This window comes from Anthonomus grandis, chromosome 1, assembly GCF_022605725.1.
Source record: "Anthonomus grandis grandis chromosome 1, icAntGran1.3, whole genome shotgun sequence".
Taxonomy (NCBI): domain Eukaryota; kingdom Metazoa; phylum Arthropoda; class Insecta; order Coleoptera; family Curculionidae; genus Anthonomus; species Anthonomus grandis.
In genome coordinates, this window is record NC_065546.1 from 55,461,360 (window position 1) to 55,481,633 (window position 20,274).

A 20,274-nucleotide genomic window follows, 5' to 3' on the forward strand; every position below is an offset into this window, starting at 1 on the left:
AGTATAGCACTGTATAGAATTAAATCAAGTAGTCCTAGTCCAGTCAGTTTAAGGGTATGTACCGTTATTAACTGTCAGTACTGAATTTACTGGACGTCGTTCCGATATTTATTTCAGTTTACTGATTCAGTACTGAATGACGTCATTAATCTTTACTGGATTGAATTTATTCCCCTGGGGATAAAAGCTACTGTAGGTACAGTAAAATAGTGGGGGAATGTCAAAACTGTCAGAAGTGTTGTTGATGTTGATTTCTTGAATCTTCTTGTTTATGTTGTGGGTTGTGGGAATTATTTTCCATGTTCAAAACATAAATTGTTCAAAATAAAAGCTATGGCTATGAACCCCAATAATGTAGCAGCCATGATAGTGGCAAACACCGTTTCCGTTTTATTATTAACTGATGATGAGGAAGATGACCTGGACCAAGAAGACTTTTATATTGCCCAATTACAGGCTTAAAGACAGGCCCCTATTCGCGTTCCAAATTATTTGGAAAACGTGATAAACCTATATTCCGAAGAGGAATTTAGGATGCATTTCAGGTACCTAGGTACAAATTCAAAAGATAATATTATAGTATATTACATTACTAGTGAAGAAAGTGATATTTTTCACTCAATCACAAGTGGTGATGTTTTTGAAATTCACACCAGTGTATGAAATTTACTTTTTTCATGAATAATGTAGGTATACATAATTTTTCCTAAGACCACAAATTTGCGCTCTTTAGCCCTTTAAATTTTTTAGAAAACTCGTAATTGTGCACATACTGCACTGCAGAAAATAAAAGGCACAAAAGTACATGTGTATTTTATTTTCTCACAGGAAATATGTTTGTTTGAAAGTTTTATAGGTTATGTTGTGGTTGTGAAAACAGTGCTGAAAACTGTTCCTTTTTTGGAGCAAAACAGCATGCTGTATAAAATCGGAATGACCAATTACAGTAAAATCAGCACAGTACAATCCTGCACTGACAGTTGAAAACGGTACATACCCAAAGGTTCCTCACTTACCAATGAAGGAAGAATTCCTAATGCAATGAGAAAAAGTGTTTAAATTGTAAATGCCTCCAACCAGTTTGCCAGATACGGGTTTTTAAAACTTCATTATCCTCTAATGCAGATTCTTCTATGTCTGGGAGTTGCCTAAAACATACTTGCCATCGTTTTTTTTTTTTTTTTATTTTTTAGAGAGGTTAAAAAAATCTGCAAACAGACACCCCGGGCCGGCCCGGGATAGTGTGGGGTTAAGGCCTTTTCCAGCCCCGACCCACTAAAAACCATTCCTCTAAGTCAAAAATTCAGGGTAAAAGCACACTGGTTACATGCTTTGTCAATTTTATTCAAGGAAGCACACTGATACATGCTTTGTCAATTTTTCAAGGGAAAAAATAGCACACTTTTACATGCTTTGTCAATTTTTCAAGAGAAAAAATAGCACACTTTTACATGCTTTGTCAATTTTTCAAGGGAAAAAATAGCACACTTATACATGCTTTGTCAATTTTTCAAGGGAAAAAATAGCACACTTTTACATGCTTTGTCAATTTTTCAAGGGAAAAAATAGCACACTTTTACATGCTTTGTCAATTTTTCAAGGGAAAAAATAGCACACTTATACATGCTTTGTCAATTTTTCAAGGGAAAAAATAGCACACTTATACATGCTTGGTCAATTTTTCAAGGGAAAAAATAGCACACTTATACATGCTTTGTCAATTTTTCAAGGGAAAAAATAGCACACTTATACATGCTTGGTCAATTTTTCAAGGGAAAAAATAGCACACTTATACATGCTTTGTCAATTTTTCAAGGGAAAAAATAGCACACTTATACATGCTTTGTCAATTTTTCAAGGGAAAAAATAGCACACTTATACATGCTTTGTCAATTTTTCAAGGGAAAAAATAGCACACTTTTACATGCTTTGTCAATTTTTCAAGGGAAAAAATAGCACACTTATACATGCTTGGTCAATTTTTCAAGGGAAAAAATAGCACACTTATACATGCTTTGTCAATTTTTCAAGGGAAAAAATAGCACACTTTTACATGCTTTGTCAATTTTTCAAGGGAAAAAATAGCACACTTTTACATGCTTTGTCAATTTTTCAAGGGAAAAAATAGCACACTTTTACATGCTTTGTCAATTTTTCAAGGGAAAAAATAGCACACTTATACATGCTTTGTCAATTTTTCAAGGGAAAAAATAGCACACTTATACATGCTTTGTCAATTTTTCAAGGGAAAAAATAGCACACTTTTACATGCTTTGTCAATTTTTCAAGGGAAAAAATAGCACACTTATACATGCTTGGTCAATTTTTCAAGGGAAAAAATAGCACACTTATACATGCTTTGTCAATTTTTCAAGGGAAAAAATAGCACACTTTTACATGCTTTGTCAATTTTTCAAGGGAAAAAATAGCACACTTTTACATGCTTTGTCAATTTTTCAAGGGAAAAAATAGCACACTTATACATGCTTTGTCAATTTTTCAAGGGAAAAAATAGCACACTTTTACATGCTTTGTCAATTTTTCAAGGGAAAAAATAGCACACTTTTACATGCTTTGTCAATTTTTCAAGGGAAAAAATAGCACACTTATACATGCTTTGTCAATTTTTCAAGGGAAAAAATAGCACACTTATACATGCTTGGTCAATTTTTCAAGGGAAAAAATAGCACACTTATACATGCTTTGTCAATTTTTCAAGGGAAAAAATAGCACACTTATACATGCTTTGTCAATTTTTCAAGGGAAAAAATAGCACACTTATACATGCTTTGTCAATTTTTCAAGGGAAAAAATAGCACACTTTTACATGCTTTGTCAATTTTTCAAGGGAAAAAATAGCACACTTTTACATGCTTTGTCAATTTTTCAAGGGAAAAAATAGCACACTTTTACATGCTTTGTCAATTTTTCAAGGGAAAAAATAGCACACTTATACATGCTTGGTCAATTTTTCAAGGGAAAAAATAGCACACTTATACATGCTTTGTCAATTTTTCAAGGGAAAAAATAGCACACTTTTACATGCTTTGTCAATTTTTCAAGGGAAAAAATAGCACACTTTTACATGCTTTGTCAATTTTTCAAGGGAAAAAATAGCACACTTATACATGCTTTGTCAATTTTTCAAGGGAAAAAATAGCACACTTTTACATGCTTTGTCAATTTTTCAAGGGAAAAAATAGCACACTTTTACATGCTTTGTCAATTTTTCAAGGGAAAAAATAGCACACTTATACATGCTTTGTCAATTTTTCAAGGGAAAAAATAGCACACTTATACATGCTTGGTCAATTTTTCAAGGGAAAAAATAGCACACTTATACATGCTTTGTCAATTTTTCAAGGGAAAAAATAGCACACTTATACATGCTTTGTCAATTTTTCAAGGGAAAAAATAGCACACTTATACATGCTTGGTCAATTTTTCAAGGGAAAAAATAGCACACTTTTACATGCTTTGTCAATTTTTCAAGGGAAAAAATAGCACACTTTTACATGCTTTGTCAATTTTTCAAGAGAAAAAATAGCACACTTATACATGCTTTGTCAATTTTTCAAGGGAAAAAATAGCACACTTATACATGCTTTGTCAATTTTTCAAGGGAAAAAATAGCACACTTATACATGCTTTGTCAATTTTTCAAGGGAAAAAATAGCACACTTTTACATGCTTTGTCAATTTTTCAAGGGAAAAAATAGCACACTTTTACATGCTTTGTCAATTTTTCAAGGGAAAAAATAGCACACTTATACATGCTTTGTCAATTTTTCAAGGGAAAAAATAGCACACTTATACATGCTTGGTCAATTTTTCAAGGGAAAAAATAGCACACTTATACATGCTTTGTCAATTTTTCAAGGGAAAAAATAGCACACTTATACATGCTTTGTCAATTTTTCAAGGGAAAAAATAGCACACTTATACATGCTTTGTCAATTTTTCAAGGGAAAAAATAGCACACTTTTACATGCTTTGTCAATTTTTCAAGGGAAAAAATAGCACACTTTTACATGCTTTGTCAATTTTTCAAGGGAAAAAATAGCACACTTATACATGCTTTGTCAATTTTTCAAGGGAAAAAATAGCACACTTATACATGCTTGGTCAATTTTTCAAGGGAAAAAATAGCACACTTATACATGCTTGGTCAATTTTTCAAGGGAAAAAATAGCACACTTATACATGCTTTGTCAATTTTTCAAGGGAAAAAATAGCACACTTATACATGCTTGGTCAATTTTTCAAGGGAAAAAATAGCACACTTATACATGCTTTGTCAATTTTTCAAGGGAAAAAATAGCACACTTATACATGCTTTGTCAATTTTTCAAGGGAAAAAATAGCACACTTATACATGCTTGGTCAATTTTTCAAGGGAAAAAATAGCACACTTATACATGCTTTGTCAATTTTTCAAGGGAAAAAATAGCACACTTATACATGCTTGGTCAATTTTTCAAGGGAAAAAATAGCACACTTATACATGCTTTGTCAATTTTTCAAGGGAAAAAATAGCACACTTATACATGCTTGGTCAATTTTTCAAGGGAAAAAATAGCACACTTTTACATGCTTTGTCAATTTTTCAAGGGAAAAAATAGCACACTTATACATGCTTTGTCAATTTTTCAAGGGAAAAAATAGCACACTTATACATGCTTGGTCAATTTTTCAAGGGAAAAAATAGCACACTTATACATGCTTTGTCAATTTTTCAAGGGAAAAAATAGCACACTTATACATGCTTTGTCAATTTTTCAAGGGAAAAAATAGCACACTTATACATGCTTGGTCAATTTTTCAAGGGAAAAAATAGCACACTTTTACATGCTTTGTCAATTTTTCAAGGGAAAAAATAGCACACTTATACATGCTTTGTCAATTTTTCAAGGGAAAAAATAGCACACTTATACATGCTTGGTCAATTTTTCAAGGGAAAAAATAGCACACTTATACATGCTTTGTCAATTTTTCAAGGGAAAAAATAGCACACTTATACATGCTTGGTCAATTTTTCAAGGGAAAAAATAGCACACTTATACATGCTTTGTCAATTTTTCAAGGGAAAAAATAGCACACTTTTACATGCTTTGTCAATTTTTCAAGGGAAAAAATAGCACACTTTTACATGCTTTGTCAATTTTTCAAGGGAAAAAATAGCACACTTATACATGCTTTGTCAATTTTTCAAGGGAAAAAATAGCACACTTTTACATGCTTTGTCAATTTTTCAAGGGAAAAAATAGCACACTTTTACATGCTTTGTCAATTTTTCAAGGGAAAAAATAGCACACTTATACATGCTTTGTCAATTTTTCAAGGGAAAAAATAGCACACTTATACATGCTTGGTCAATTTTTCAAGGGAAAAAATAGCACACTTATACATGCTTTGTCAATTTTTCAAGGGAAAAAATAGCACACTTATACATGCTTTGTCAATTTTTCAAGGGAAAAAATAGCACACTTATACATGCTTGGTCAATTTTTCAAGGGAAAAAATAGCACACTTTTACATGCTTTGTCAATTTTTCAAGGGAAAAAATAGCACACTTTTACATGCTTTGTCAATTTTTCAAGAGAAAAAATAGCACACTTATACATGCTTTGTCAATTTTTCAAGGGAAAAAATAGCACACTTATACATGCTTTGTCAATTTTTCAAGGGAAAAAATAGCACACTTATACATGCTTTGTCAATTTTTCAAGGGAAAAAATAGCACACTTTTACATGCTTTGTCAATTTTTCAAGGGAAAAAATAGCACACTTTTACATGCTTTGTCAATTTTTCAAGGGAAAAAATAGCACACTTATACATGCTTTGTCAATTTTTCAAGGGAAAAAATAGCACACTTATACATGCTTGGTCAATTTTTCAAGGGAAAAAATAGCACACTTATACATGCTTTGTCAATTTTTCAAGGGAAAAAATAGCACACTTATACATGCTTTGTCAATTTTTCAAGGGAAAAAATAGCACACTTATACATGCTTTGTCAATTTTTCAAGGGAAAAAATAGCACACTTTTACATGCTTTGTCAATTTTTCAAGGGAAAAAATAGCACACTTTTACATGCTTTGTCAATTTTTCAAGGGAAAAAATAGCACACTTATACATGCTTTGTCAATTTTTCAAGGGAAAAAATAGCACACTTATACATGCTTGGTCAATTTTTCAAGGGAAAAAATAGCACACTTATACATGCTTTGTCAATTTTTCAAGGGAAAAAATAGCACACTTATACATGCTTTGTCAATTTTTCAAGGGAAAAAATAGCACACTTTTACATGCTTTGTCAATTTTTCAAGGGAAAAAATAGCACACTTTTACATGCTTTGTCAATTTTTCAAGGGAAAAAATAGCACACTTATACATGCTTTGTCAATTTTTCAAGGGAAAAAATAGCACACTTATACATGCTTTGTCAATTTTTCAAGGGAAAAAATAGCACACTTTTACATGCTTTGTCAATTTTTCAAGGGAAAAAATAGCACACTTTTACATGCTTTGTCAATTTTTCAAGGGAAAAAATAGCACACTTATACATGCTTTGTCAATTTTTCAAGGGAAAAAATAGCACACTTTTACATGCTTTGTCAATTTTTCAAGGGAAAAAATAGCACACTTATACATGCTTTGTCAATTTTTCAAGGGAAAAAATAGCACACTTATACATGCTTGGTCAATTTTTCAAGGGAAAAAATAGCACACTTTTACATGCTTTGTCAATTTTTCAAGGGAAAAAATAGCACACTTATACATGCTTTGTCAATTTTTCAAGGGAAAAAATAGCACACTTTTACATGCTTTGTCAATTTTTCAAGGGAAAAAATAGCACACTTATACATGCTTGGTCAATTTTTCAAGGGAAAAAATAGCACACTTTTACATGCTTTGTCAATTTTTCAAGGGAAAAAATAGCACACTTTTACATGCTTTGTCAATTTTTCAAGGGAAAAAATAGCACACTTTTACATGCTTTGTCAATTTTTCAAGGGAAAAAATAGCACACTTATACATGCTTGGTCAATTTTTCAAGGGAAAAAATAGCACACTTTTACATGCTTTGTCAATTTTTCAAGGGAAAAAATAGCACACTTATACATGCTTGGTCAATTTTTCAAGGGAAAAAATAGCACACTTATACATGCTTTGTCAATTTTTCAAGGGAAAAAATAGCACACTTATACATGCTTTGTCAATTTTTCAAGGGAAAAAATAGCACACTTTTACATGCTTTGTCAATTTTTCAAGGGAAAAAATAGCACACTTTTACATGCTTTGTCAATTTTTCAAGGGAAAAAATAGCACACTTTTACATGCTTTGTCAATTTTTCAAGGGAAAAAATAGCACACTTTTACATGCTTTCTCAATTTTTCAAGGGAAAAAATAGCACACTTTTACATGCTTTGTCAATTTTTCAAGGGAAAAAATAGCACACTTATACATGCTTGGTCAATTTTTCAAGGGAAAAAATAGCACACTTTTACATGCTTTGTCAATTTTTCAAGGGAAAAAATAGCACACTTTTACATGCTTTGTCAATTTTTCAAGGGAAAAAATAGCACACTTTTACATGCTTTGTCAATTTTTCAAGGGAAAAAATAGCACACTTATACATGCTTTGTCAATTTTTCAAGGGAAAAAATAGCACACTTTTACATGCTTTGTCAATTTTTCAAGGGAAAAAATAGCACACTTTTACATGCTTTCTCAATTTTTCAAGGGAAAAAATAGCACACTTTTACATGCTTTGTCAATTTTTCAAGGGAAAAAATAGCACACTTTTACATGCTTTGTCAATTTTTCAAGGGAAAAAATAGCACACTTATACATGCTTTGTCAATTTTTCAAGGGAAAAAATAGCACACTTTTACATGCTTTGTCAATTTTTCAAGGGAAAAAATAGCACACTTTTACATGCTTTCTCAATTTTTCAAGGGAAAAAATAGCACACTTTTACATGCTTTGTCAATTTTTCAAGGGAAAAAATAGCACACTTATACATGCTTGGTCAATTTTTCAAGGGAAAAAATAGCACACTTTTACATGCTTTGTCAATTTTTCAAGGGAAAAAATAGCACACTTTTACATGCTTTGTCAATTTTTCAAGGGAAAAAATAGCACACTTTTACATGCTTTGTCAATTTTTCAAGGGAAAAAATAGCACACTTTTACATGCTTTGTCAATTTTTCAAGGGAAAAAATAGCATACTTATACATGCTTGGTCAATTTTATTCAAGGAAGCACACTGATACATGCTTTGTCAATTTTTCAAGGGAAAAGCACACTGGTTACCAACTTTGTCAATATTATTAGTTAAGTCGAGTCAAGTCACGTCAAGATATAATTCTTATTAAGAAGATAAATAAACCGAAAAATTACTTCTTACAATCTAAAAAGAACGCTTTCAAATTACAAAAATTAAGGTTCGAAACGAAGCTGATATATGTACACCATAAATGTCTTGGCTGCTTATCTACGATTGGATATTAATTTATTTAGATCCCATTTAGTTTCAATTATATTATGAAGAGAAAGCAATTTTAATAAAGAAATTTAACGAATAAATTTCCCACAGAAAACATCCCAAGATTTTAATAAATTCTAAGTCCCTTTTTTATAAAATTAGTTTGAAGTGCAAATTTAGCGAATAAATCTGCCAATCAATATTTTGTTCGTTGTTTTTTAGAACCCCTCATAATAATGTTTGACTATCATTTTTTTTATGTCAGATTTAGCTAATAAGAGAGGTAAATTTTGAAAAGATGTTTATGAGGGTTTTTACTTATATCTTTACCCGTTTAATATTTTTGGTTAAAAGCGAATAAATTCATCGGAATAATTTGAAAAAAGAAGTTTTATTTATATGTTAATTTGTTATTAATTTTATTTACATGTGAATTTAGCGAATAAATTCACAAGACACTTTTGAGAAAAATCATTAAAGTGTTGTAAAGAAAATATTTTACTGTTGTAAAAGGTGGAAATTTAGCGAATAAATTTCCTTAAGTTTTCAGAAAATTTTGAAAAAATATTAGAATTTGTCAAAATCTGTATTTGTATTATAACCCCTTAGTGATTTTATTTAAATGTGAATTTAGCGAATAAATCCACAAGAAACTTTTGAGAAAAAATATTAAAATTCTTCCATGAAAAATTTGTAAAACAGTTTCACTATTTTAAATAGGTGGAAATTTAGCGAATAAATTTCCCTTTTCAGAAAATTTTGAAAAATTTTAGAATTTGTCAAAATCTGTATTTGTATTATAACCCCTTAGTGATTTTATTTAGATGTGAATTTAGCGAATAAATTCACTGGAATATTTTGAAAAGAGAATACGATAATTTCTGTTTATATGTTAACCCCTTTATTAGTCTTATTTAAATGTGAATTTAGCGAATAAATCCACAAGAAACTTTTGAGAAAAATATGAAAGTTTTTCTATGAAAAATTTGTAAAAATGTTTGACTATTTTAAATAGGTGGAAATTTAGCGAATAAATTTCCCTAACTTTTCAGAAAATTTGGATAGGTATTAGAATTTATTAAAATTTGTATTTGTATTATAATCCCCCCTTAGTGATTTCATGTAGATGTGAATTTAACGAATAAATTCACTGAAATATTTTGAAAAGAGAATATGATAATTTCTATTTATATGTTAACCCCCTAATTAGTTTTATTTAAAAGTGAATTTAGCGAATAAATCCACAAGAAACTTTTGAGAAAAATTTTAAAATTTTTTAAAGAAATTATTTGACTGTTTTAAAAGATGGAAATTTAACGAATAAATTTCCTTAAGTTTTCAGAAGATTTTGAGCACATATAAAAACTAATTAAAATCTGTATTTGTTCTAGAACCCCTAAGTAGTTTCATGTAAAAGTGAATTTAACGAATAAATTCACCGGAATATTTTAAAAAGAGAATTTTTAGTGATATGTTAAACCTGTTATTAACTTTATTTAAATGTGAATTTAGCGAATAAAATCGCAAGAGACATTAAAGTGTTTTAAAGAAAATATTTCACTGTTGTAAAAGGTGGAAATTTAGCGAATAAATTTCCTTAAGTTTTCAGAAAATTTTGAAAAAATATTAGAGTTTATTAAAATTCGTATTTGTATTTATAATCCCTTAGTGATTTTATGTAGATGTGAATTTAGCGAATAAATTCACTGAAATATTTTGAAAAGAGAATATGATAATTTCTATTTACATGTTAACCCCCTTATTAGTTTTATTTAAATGTGAATTTAGCGAATAAATTCACTGGAATATTTTGAAAAGAGAATACGATAATTTCTGTTTATATGTTAACCCCTTTATTAGTCTTATTTAAATGTGAATTTAGCGAATAAATCCACAAGAAACTTTTGAGAAAAATATGAAAGTTTTTCTATGAAAAATTCGTAAAAATGTTTGACTATTTTAAATAGGTGGAAATTTAGCGAATAAATTTCCTTAAGTTTTCAGAAAATTTGGATAAGTATTAGAATTTATTAAAATCAGTATTTGTATTATAATCCCCCCTTAGTGATTTCATGTAGATGTGAATTTAACGAATAAATTCACTGAAATATTTTGAAAAAAGAATATGATAATTTCTATTTATATGTTAACCCCCTAATTAGTTTTATTTAAAAGTGAATTTAGCGAATAAATCCACAAGAAACTTTTGAGAAAAATTTTAAAATTTCTTAAAGAAATTGTTTGACTGTTTTAAAAGATGGAAATTTAACGAATAAATTTCCTTAAGTTTTCAGAAGATTTTGAGCAAATATATAAACTAATTAAAATTTGTATTTGTTCTAGAACCCCTAAGTGGTTTCATGTAAAAGTGAATTTAGCGAATAAATTCACGGGAATATTTTGAAAAGAGAATTTTTAGTTATATGTTAATTGTGTTATTAACTTTATTTAAATGTGAATTTAGCGAATAAATTCACATGAGACTTTTAAGAAAAATCATTAAAGTGTTTTAAAGAAAATATTTCACTCTTGTAAAAGGTGAAAATTTAGCGAATAAATTTCCTTAAGTTTTCAGAAAATTTTGAAAAAATATTAGAATTTGTCAAAATCTGTATTTGTATTATAACCCCTTAGTGATTTTATTTAGATGTGAATTTAGCGAATAAATTCACTGGAATATTTTGAAAAGAGAATATGATAATTTCTATTTATATGTTAACCCCTTTATTAGTCTTATTTAAATGTGAATTTAGCGAATAAATCCACAAGAAACTTTTGAGAAAAATATGAAAGTTTTTCTATGAAAAATTTGTAAAAATGTTTGACTATTTTAAATAGGTGGAAATTTAGCGAATAAATTTCCCTAAGTTTTCAGAAAATTTGGATAAGTATTAGAATTTATTAAAATCTGTATTTGTATTATAATCCCCCCTTAGTGATTTCATGTAGATGTGAATTTAACGAATAAATTCACTGAAATATTTTGAAAAGAGAATATGATAATTTCTGTTTATATGTTAACCCCTTTATTAGTCTTATTTAAATGTGAATTTAGCGAATAAATCCACAAGAAACTTTTGAGAAAAATTTTAAAATTTCTTAAAGAAATTGTTTGACTGTTTTAAAAGATGGAAATTTAACGAATAAATTTTTTTAAGTTTTCAGAAGATTTTGAGCAAATAAAAAAACTAATTAAAATCTGTATTTGTTCTAGAACCCCTAAGTGGTTTCATGTGAAGGTGAATTTAGCGAATAAATCCACAAGAAACTTTTGAGAAAAATTATGAAAGTTTTTCTTTGAAAAATTTGTAAAAATGTTTGATTATATAGATTATATTTTATTTGATTATTATAGGTGGAAATTTAGCGAATAAATTTTCCTAAGTTTTCAGAAAATTTGGAAAAGTATTAGAATTTATTAAAATTTGTATTTGTATTATAATCCCCCCTTAGTGATTTCATGTAGATGTGAATTTAACGAATAAATTCACTGAAATATTTTGAAAAGAGAATATGATAATTTCTATTTATATGTTAAGCCCTTTATTAGTTTTATTTAAAAGTGAATTTAGCGAATAAATCCACAAGAAACTTTTGAGAAAAATTTTAAAATTTCTTAAAGAAATTGTTTGACTGTTTTAAAAGATGGAAATTTAACGAATAAATTTCCTTAAGTTTTCAGAAGATTTTGAGCAAATAAAAAAAACTAATTAAAATCTGTATTTGTTCTAGAACCCCTAAGTGGTTTCATGTAAAAGTGAATTTAGCGAATAAATTCACATGAGACTTTTAAGAAAAATCATTAAAGTGTTTTAAAGAAAATATTTCACTGTTGTAAAAGGTGGAAATTTGGCGAATAAATTTCCTTAAGTTTTCAGAAAATTTTTAAATAACACTAGAATTTATTAAAATCAGTATTTGTATTATAACCCGTTTGTGATTTAATGTATTTGTGAATTTAGCGAATAAATTCACAAGGCACTTTTGAGGAAAAATATTAAAATGTTTTAGAGGAAAAATTTTACTGTTGTAAACGGTGGAAATTTAGCGAATAAATTTCCCTAAATTTTCAGAAAATTTTGAAAAAAACATTAGAGTTTATTAAAATCCGTATTTGTATTTATAACCCCTTAGTGATTTCATGTAGATGTGAATTTAGCGAATAAATCCACAAGAAACTTCTGAGAAAAATATTAAAATCTTTGAAAGAAAATGTTTGACTGTTTTAAAAGATGGAAATTTAACGAATAAATTTCCTTAAGTTTCCAGAAAATATTTAAAAAATATTAGAATGTATTAAAATCCGTATGTATTTATAACCTCTTAGTAATCTCATGTAGATGTGAATTAAGCGAATAAATTCACCAGAATATTTAGAAAAGAGAATATGATAATTTTTATTTATATGTTAACCCCCTTATTAGTTTTATTTAAATGTGAATTTAGCGAATAAATCCACAAGAAACTTTTGACAAAAAATATTAAAGTTTTTCTATGAAAAATTTGTAAAAATGTTTGACTATTTTAAATGGGTGGAAATTTAGCGAATAAATTTCCGTCTTTAGAAATTTTTGAAAGAATATTAGAATCTATTAAATTCTGTATTTGTATTATAACCCCTTAATGACTTCATGTAGATGTGAATTTAGCGAATAAATTCACCGGAATATTTTGAAAAGAGAATATTATAATTTCCATATATATGTTAACCCCTTTATTAGTTTTAGTTAAAGAAATTGTTTGGCTGCTTTAAAAGATGGAAATTTAACGAATAAATTTCCTTAAGTTTTCAGAAGATTTTAAGCAAATATAAAAACTAATTAAAATCTGTATTTGTTCTAGAACCCCTAAGTGGTTTCATGTGAAGGTGAATTTAGCGAATAAATCCACAAGAAACTTTTGAAAAATTTTTTTTCTAAAGTTTTTCTATGAAAAATTTGTAAAAATGTTTGACTATTTTAAATAGGTGGAAATTTAGCGAATAAATTTCCCTAAGTTTTTAGAAAATTTGAATAAGTATTAGAATTTATTAAAATCTGTATTTGTATTATAATCCTCCCTTAGTGATTTCATGTAGATGTGAATTTAACGAATAAATTCACTTAAATATTTTGAAAAGAGAATATGATAATTTATATTTATATGTTAAGCCCTTTATTAGTTTTATTTAAATGTGAATTTAGCGAATAAATCCACAAGAAACTTTTGAGAAAAATTTTAAAATTTCCTAAAGAAATTGTTTGACTGTTTTAAAATTAAAAGATGGAAATTTAACGAATAAATTTCCTCAAGTTTTCAGAACATTTTGATGAAATGTAAGAATTAGTTGAAATTCGTATTTGTCTTATAATCCCTAAGTGGTTTCATGTAAAAGTGAATTTAGCGAATAAATTCACCAGAATAATTTGAAAAGAGAATTTTTATTTATGTTTTAATCCTGTAATTAATTTTATTTAAATGTGAATTTAGCGAATAAATTCACAAGACACTTTTGAGAAAAAATATTTAAGTTTTTGTATGAAGAATTTGTAAAAATGTTTGACTATTTTGAAAGGTGGAAATTTAGCGAATAAATTTCCCTATGTTTTCAGAAAATTTTGAAAAAATATTAGAGTTTATTAAAATTCGTATTTGTATTTATAATCCCTTAGTGATTTCATGTGGATGTGAATTTAGCGAATAAATCCACAAGAAACTTTTGAGAAAAATATTAAAATCTTTGAAAGAAAATGTTTGACTATTTAAAAGGTGGAAATTTAACGAATAAATTTCCTCAAGCTTTCAGAAAATTTTGATAAAATGTAAGAATTAGTTGAAATTCGTATTTGTGTTATAACCCCTAAGTGGTTTCATGTAAAAGTGAATTTAGCGAATAAATTCACCGGAATATTTTGAAAAGAGAATATGATAATTACTATTTATATGATAACCCCTTTATTAGTTTTATTTAAGTGTGAATTTAAATAGTGAATAAATTTCCCTAAGTTTTCAGAAAATTTTGAAAAAATATTAGAGTTTATTAAAATCCATATTTGTATTTATAAGCCCTTAGTGATTTTATGTAGATGTGAATTTAACGAATAAATTCACCGGAATATTTTAAAAAGAGAATATTATAATTTCTATTTCTATGTTAACCCCTTTATTAGCTGTATTTAAATGTGAATTTAGCGAATAAATCCACAAGAAACTTTTGAGAAAAATTATGAAAGTTTTTCTTTGAAAAATTTGTAAAAATGTTTGATTATATAGATTATATTTTATTTGATTATTATAGGTGGAAATTTAGCGAATAAATTTTCCTAAGTTTTCAGAAAATTTGGATAAGTATTAGAATTTATTAAAATCTGTATTTGTATTATAACCCCTTAATGACTTCATGTGAATTTAGCGAATAAATCCACAAGAAACTTTTGAGAAAAATTATGAAAGTTTTTCTTTGAAAAATTTGTAAAAATGTTTGATTATATAGATTATATTTTATTTGATTATTATAGGTGGAAATTTAGCGAATAAATTTTCCTAAGTTTTCAGAAAATTTGGATAAGTATTAGAATTTATTAAAATCTGTATTTGTATTATAACCCCTTAATGACTTCATGTGAATTTAGCGAATAAATCCACAAGAAACTTTTGAGAAAAATTTTAAAATTTCCTAAAGAAATTGTTTGACTGTTTTAAAAGATAGAAATTTAACGAATAAATTTCCTTAAGTTTTCAGAAAATTTTGAGCAAATATAAAAACCAATTAAAATCTGCATTTGTTCTAGAACCCCTAAGTGGTTTCATGTAAAAGTGAATTTAGCGAATAAATTCACAAGAGACTTTTAAGAAAAATCATTAAAGTCTTTTAAAGAAAATATTTCATTGTTGTAACAGGTGGAAATTTAGCGAATAAATTTCCCTAAGTCTTTGGAAATTTTTGAAAGAATATTAGAGTTTATCAAAATCCGTATTTGTATTTATAACCCATTAGTGATTTTATTTAGATGTGAATTTAGCGAATAAATCCACAAGAAATTTTTGAAAAAAAATTTAAAATTGCTTAAAGAAATTGTTTGACTGTTTTAAAAAATGGAAATTTAACGAATAAATTTCCTTAAGTTTTTAGAAGATTTTGAGCAAATATATAAAATATTTTGAAAAGAGAATTTTTAGTGATATGTTAATCCTTTTAATAACTTTATTTAAATATGAATTTAGCGAATAAACTCACAAGAGACATTAAAGTGTTTTAAAGAAAATATTTCACTGTTGTAAAAGGTGGAAATTTAGCGAATAAATCTCCTTAAGTTTTCAGAAAATTTTGAAAAATTATTAGAGTTTATTAAAATCCGTATTTGTATTTATAACCCCTTAGTTATTTTATTTAGATGTGAATTTAGCGAATAAATTCACCGGAATAATTTGAAAAGAGAATTTTTATTTATATGTTACTCCTCTTATTAACTTTATTTAAATGTGAATTTAGCGAATAAATTCACAAGACACTTTTGAGAAAAATCATTAAAGTGTTTTAAAGAAAATATTTTACTGTTGTAAAAGGTGGAAATTTAGCGAATAAATTTCCCTAAGTTTTCAAAAAATTTTGAAAAATATTAGTGTTTATTAAAATTCGTATTTGTATTTATAATCCCTTAGTGATTTTTCGAAATTTTGAAAAAATATTAGAATTTGTCAAAATCTGTATTTGTATTATAACCCCTTAGTGATTTTATTTAGATGTGAATTTAGCGAATAAATTCACTGGAATATTTTGAAAAGAGAATATGATAATTTCTATTTATATGTTAACCCCTTTATTAGTCTTATTTAAATGTGAATTTAGCGAATAAATCCACAAGAAACTTTTGAGAAAAATTTTAAAATTTCTTAAAGAAATTGTTTGACTGTTTTAAAAGATGGAAATTTAACGAATAAATTTCCTCAAGGTTTGAGAAAATTTTAATAAAATGTAAGAATTAGTTGAAATTCGTATTTGTCTTATAACACCTAAGTGCTTTCATGTAAAAGTGAATTTAGCGAATAAATTCACCGGAATAATTTAAAAAGAGAATTTTTATTCATGTGTTAATGCTGTTATTAATTTTATTTAAATGTGAATTTAGCGAATAAATCCACAAGAAACTTTTGAGAAAAATATGAAAGTTTTTCTATGAAAAATTTGTAAAAATGTTTGACTATTTTAAATAGGTGGAAATTTAGCGAATAAATTTCCCTAAGTTTTCAGAAAATTTGGATAAGTATTAGAATTTATTAAAATTTGTATTTGTATTATAATCCCCCCTTAGTGATTTCATGTAGATGTGAATTTAACGAATAAATTCACTGAAATATTTTGAAAAGAGAATATGATAATTTCTATTTATATGTTAACCCCCTAATTAGTTTTATTTAAAAGTGAATTTAGCGAATAAATCCACAAGAAACTTTTGAGAAAAATTTTAAAATTTTTTAAAGAAATTATTTGACTGTTTTAAAAGATGGAAATTTAACGAATAAATTTCCTTAAGTTTTCAGAAGATTTTGAGCAAATATATAAACTAATTAAAATCTGTATTTGTTCTAGAACCCCTAAGTGGTTTCATGTAAAAGTGAATTTAATGAATAAATTCACCGGAATATTTTGAAAAGTGAATTTGTATTTATATGTTAATCCTGTTATTAATTTTATTTAAATGTGAATTTAGCGAATAAAATCACAAGACACTTTTGAGAAAAATTATTAAAGTGTTTTAAAGAACATTTTTTACTGTTTTAAACGGTGGAAATTTAGCGAATAAATTTCCCTAAATTTTCAGAAAATATTGAAAAAATATTAGAGTTTATTAAAATCCATATTTGTATTACCAACCCCTTAGTGATTTCATGTAGATGTGAATTTAGCGAATAAATCCACAAGAAACTTTTGAGAAAAATTATGAAATTTTTTCTTTGAAAAATTTGTAAAAATGTTTGATTATATAGATTATATTTTATTTGATTATTATAGGTGGAAATTTAGCGAATAAATTTCCCTAAGTCTTTAGAAGTTTTTGAAAGAATATTAGAGTTTATTAAAATCCGTATTTGTATTTATAACCCATTAGTGATTTCATGTATTTGTGAATTTAGCGATTAAATTCACAAGACACTTTTGAGAAAAATCATTAAAGTGTTTTAAAGAAAATATTTCACTGTTGTAAAAGGTGGAAATTTAGCGAATAAATTTCCCTAAGTTTTCATGAAATTTTGAAAAAATATTAGAATTTGTCAAAATCTGTATTTGTATTATAACCCCTTAGTGATTTTATTTAGATGTGAATTTAGCGAATAAATTCACTGGAATATTTTGAAAAGAGAATATGATAATTTCTATTTATATGTTAACCCCCTAATTAGTTTTATTTAAAAGTGAATTTAGCGAATAAATCCACAAGAAACTTTTGAGAAAAATTTTAAAATTTCTTAAAGAAATTGTTTGACTGTTTTAAAAGATGGAAATTTAACGAATAAATTTCCTCAAGGTTTGAGAAAATTTTAATAAAATGTAAGAATTAGTTGAAATTCGTATTTGTCTTATAACACCTAAGTGCTTTCATGTAAAAGTGAATTTAGCGAATAAATTCACCGGAATAATTTGAAAAGAGAATTTTTATTCATGTGTTAATGCTGTTATTAATTTTATTTAAATGTGAATTTAGCGAATAAATTCACAAAAAACTTTTGAGAAAAATTATGAAAGTTTTTCTATGAAAAATTTGTAAAAATGTTTGACTATTTTAAAAGTTGGAAATTTAGCGAATAAATTTCCCTAAGTTTTCAGAAAATGTTGAAAAAATATTAGAATTTGTTAAAATCTGTATTTGTATTATAATCCCCCCTTAGTGATTTCATGTAGATGTGAATTTATCGAATAAATTCACATAATTTATTTTAATGCAAACTAAGCCGATTCCAATATCCAATCGTAAATAAACATGTTAAAAAAATCAACACTAACAAAAATTACCCAGAAATGGATATGCATTAATAAAAATAAAGTAGTAATTCAAATCTAAAATTTGAATTGATTTTATTGTTACTAGAATTGTTTCGTTCTTTAAATGTGAATTTAGCGAATAAATCCACCATACGTTTAATATTAATTAATTTAAAAATTATATTCAACAAATTGACTCAAGAATTATTAGTACTAATAAAATACGAATTTTTGATTTTGTATTAAGTATCCATAATTCAAAATAAATTGCATGCAATTGTAAAAAAAATCAGTACTTACCTTTTACTCCAACTTGACAGGAACCACATTAAAAACACACACTCACACTGTATACGAAAACATGCAAAAATGTTTTTAAATAAAACCACAATAAACTTTTGAGAAAAAATATGAAAGTTTTTCTAATAAAAAATTTGTAAAAAAGTTTCACTATCTTAAATAGGTGGAAATTTAGCGAATAAATTTCCCTCAATTTTCAGAAAATTTTAAAAAAATATTAGAGTTTATTAAAATCTGTATTTGTATTAATTATAACCTCTTAGTGATTTCATGTAGATGTGAATTTAGCGAATAAATTCACAAGATACTTTTCAGAAAAATCATTAAAGTGTTTTAAAGAAAATATTTCATTGTTGTAAAAGGTGGAAATTTAGCGAATAAATTTCCCTCAATTTTCAGAAAATTTTAAAAAAATATTAGAGTTTATTAAAATCTGTATTTGTATTAATTATAACCTCTTAGTGATTTCATGTAGATGTGAATTTAGCGAATAAATTCACAAGATACTTTTCAGAAAAATCATTAAAGTGTTTTAAAGAAAATATTTCATTGTTGTAAAAGGTGGAAATTTAGCGAATAAATTTCCCAAAATTTTAGAGTTTATTAAAATCCGTATTTGTATTATAACCTCTCTTAGTAATTTTATGTGAATTTAGCGAATAAATTCACTGGAATATTTTGAAAAGATAATATTTATATGTTAACTCTTTTATTAGTTTTATTTAAATGTGAATTTAGCGAATAAATCCACAATACGTTTAATATTAATTTAAAAATCATATTTAACAAATTGACTCAAGAATTAGTGCTAATAAAACGTGAATTTTTGCCTTTGTATTAAGTATCTTTAATTCAAAATAAATTGCATGCAATATAAAAAAAATCATTACTTACCTTTTACTCCAACTTGGCAGGAACCACATTAAAAACACACACTGACACTGTACCACCATATGAACCACAAGGGTACCACTTCCTTCCGACCTACTTCTTCCGATGGCGAAACAAGACTGACTGTACTGAAGTACCTTCCAAGTGAAGCCCGAACCCCCTCCCCTCCACCCCCCCGAAAGACTGCACGCTGTCAGTAGAGGGAGGTGCGCGCGTCCTTACTTTCACTTTTCGCGCGTATTATAAGTTACTTTATTTCTTAGTCCAGTAAGATTAAAATTAAATTCAAAATTATTTATTATTTGCATTTTTTTTTTTAACCAATGAAGATCTTTTATTTGTTTAGAAAGTCGCAATACCTTCTTATCAATCCACCTTTTTTTTGGTTTTTTTTTTTTTAAGAAAAGCTAAGTTAAAGTAATGGATAAAGAAATTTTATTCAAAAAAATCCTCATTGAGCTTACAATATTACCTAAAAGCTATCACCAAAAAGTGGTTACAATAACTATAAATTCGTACACTCTAAAATAAAGTCAATATCGCTTAAAAATAGAGGCAAATAAAAACTAAAAAAAAACGAGGAAAAACTGCTACATTTTGTAAAGTATAATAAAAAATTCCAAATCA

At 26.8% G+C, this 20,274-nt stretch overlaps 1 long non-coding RNA gene across 1 annotated transcript; it reads left to right on the plus strand.

The window, feature by feature from the left end:
- Positions 1–186: 186 nt before the first annotated feature.
- On the plus strand, positions 187–19,948 carry LOC126734078 (uncharacterized). Its single transcript, XR_007659953.1, has 2 exons — positions 187–545; positions 19,671–19,948. It is a non-coding gene; the product is annotated as an uncharacterized LOC126734078 (long non-coding RNA).
- The last annotated feature ends 326 nt before the right edge of the window (positions 19,949–20,274 follow it).